We start from the raw sequence: 2,603 nt of genomic DNA on the forward strand, positions 1-2,603 counted from the left end.
ATCGATGCTTATGTAATTAAAGATTTTCTGAATACACATTCGGCTCTATTTGACACTTTTCCCCATTTATCAAATAGTTAACAGGTACGCTCGTGGCTATTCCGACACATCGTACCTGGTTTTCAATCCGCCACCCTTGAAGCTGGGGAGGCCATAGAAATCAATGGGAGTCTGAAAGTAACGAAAGCTTATGTTCGATGCTGCAAGACAATTAAATATACCCCATTAATTTCTATGGTAGAAAACAAGTTACATTTACACCTAACACCCTAACATAAACCCTGAGTCTAAACACCCCTAATCTGCCACCCCCAACATCGCCGATACCTAAATTAAATGTATTAACCCCTATTCCGCCGCTCCCCAACACCGCCGCCACTAAATAAACTTATTAACCCCTAAACCTCTGGCCTTCCACATCACCACCACTAACAAAACCTATTAACCCCTAAACTGTCAGCCCCCCACATCGCCAAAAACTAAATTAAGCTATTAACCCCTAAATCTAACAACCCCTTAACTTTAAATTAAAATGACAAGATCCCTATCTAAATATAAATTAAATCTTACCTGTAGAATTAAAATAAACAAATTTTAAACTATTAATTAATGTACCCTTACTATTATACTAAAATTAAATTAAACTACCAATTAAATAAACTAAATTACATATTAAAAAAAAACTAACCCTACAAAAATTATTTAAATATACAATTAAAGCTTAATAAAAGTATTAAATTACAAAAAAAACACAACATTAAATAATTTTTTTACACCTAATCTAATAGCCCTATCAAAGTAAAAAAAAAAACAACAAAAAAACCCTAGCCTACAATAAACTACCAATGGCCCTTTTCAGGGCCTTTTGTGGGGCATTGCCCCAAATATATCAGCTCTTTTACCTGTAAAAAAAAATACAAACACCCCCCTAACAGTAAAACCCACATCTCAACCAACCCCCCCAAATAAAAACTCTAACTAACAAAAACCTAGGCTATCCATTGCACTGAAACTAGCATTTATATGGGCATTGCCCTAAAAAGGCATTTAGCTCTTTTACATTGCCCAGACCCTAATCTAAAAATGAAACCCACCAAAAAAAAACTTAAAAAACCTAACACTAACCCCCGACGATCCACTTACAGTTCTTGAAGTCCTGCTTGAAGGATCCATCCAGCCGGCAAGAAGTCTTTATCCAAGCGACCTCTTCAATCTTCATCGAGCCAGCACGGAGCGGGTCCATCCTGAAGACATCCTGCGTGGAGCATCCTCTTCATACGGTCGCCACCGTACACTGAATCTTCAATGCAAGGGACGTGATTCAAGATAGCGTCCCTTGCATTCCTATTGGCTGAAAGATTTCAATCAGCCAATAGGATGAGAGCTGCTCAAATCCTATTGGCTGATTAAAACAGCCAATAGGATTTTAGCAGCGCTAATCCTATTGGCTGATTGAAATCTTTCAGCCAATAGGAATGCAAATTACGCCATCTTGGATGACGTCACTTGCATTGAAGTTCCAGTTTGCGGCGGTGACCGTATGAAGAGGATGTCTTCAGGATGGACCTCTGCGCTGGATGGATGAAGATAGAAGATGCCGTCTGGATGAAGACTTCGCCGGCTGGATGAAATGAAGATCGAAGAGGCCGTCTGGATGAAGACTTCTTGCCGGCTGGATAGATCCTTCAAGTGGGATTTCAATAACTGTAAGTAGATCATTGGTGGGTTAGTGTTAGGTATATTTAAGTTTTTTTTGGGTGGGTTTTATTTTTAGATTAGGGTCTGGGCTTGTAAAAGAGCTAAATGCCCTTTAAAGGGCAATGCCCATACAAATGCCCTTTTCAGGGCAATGGGGAGCTTAGTTTTTTTAGATAGTTATTTTTTTTGGGGGGGGGGTTGGTTCTGGGGGTGGTGAGTTTTACTGTTGGGGCGGTGTTTGTATTTTTCTTTAAAGGTAAAAGAGCTGAATTATTTGGGACAATGCCCCACAAAAGGCCTTTTTAAGGGCCATTTGTAGTTTATTGTAGGCTAGGGGGTTTTTTTATTTGTGGGGCTTTTTTTTTTTTTTTTTTTTTTTTTTTTTTTTTTGGTTTAAAGTAAGGCATACATATATGATAGTAAAATTCAAGTAATTTACATTGAAGAAACATTTCAGAGTCATAGGAAGATAAAATTGATATATAACATGCCTTTACAAAATACATAAACCTTCCAGGGTACTCAGGAGACCTCTTTTGGATCTCAATCAAATGATAGTATTAAAAATGGAAGGTATCATGCAATAAAGGAGACCACTTTTGGGTCTCGTATAGGAAACATCTTTATCACTTGTTTAACAGTTAAGTTACACTCATAAGAACTGGTAATTAAATAGTAACAGATGATACTATATTATAAAATAAACGATGAGCTAGAGATTAATAAGAGTAGATCCCAGAATACAAACTATAAAACTCTTAACTTATATGCATATTGTTTTAGAGGTTGGTATATAAAAGACTAACTGAGTTGGTATAAAGCTCCTTTAAGCAACATACCTGGGTAGCCAGCTAGGTAACCCTTTCATATTCTTAAGATATATAGGAAGGAAAACTAAAGTGTAA

The sequence above is a fragment of the Bombina bombina genome, chromosome 6 (genome assembly GCF_027579735.1).
Source record: "Bombina bombina isolate aBomBom1 chromosome 6, aBomBom1.pri, whole genome shotgun sequence".
In the NCBI taxonomy this organism is placed as follows: domain Eukaryota; kingdom Metazoa; phylum Chordata; class Amphibia; order Anura; family Bombinatoridae; genus Bombina; species Bombina bombina.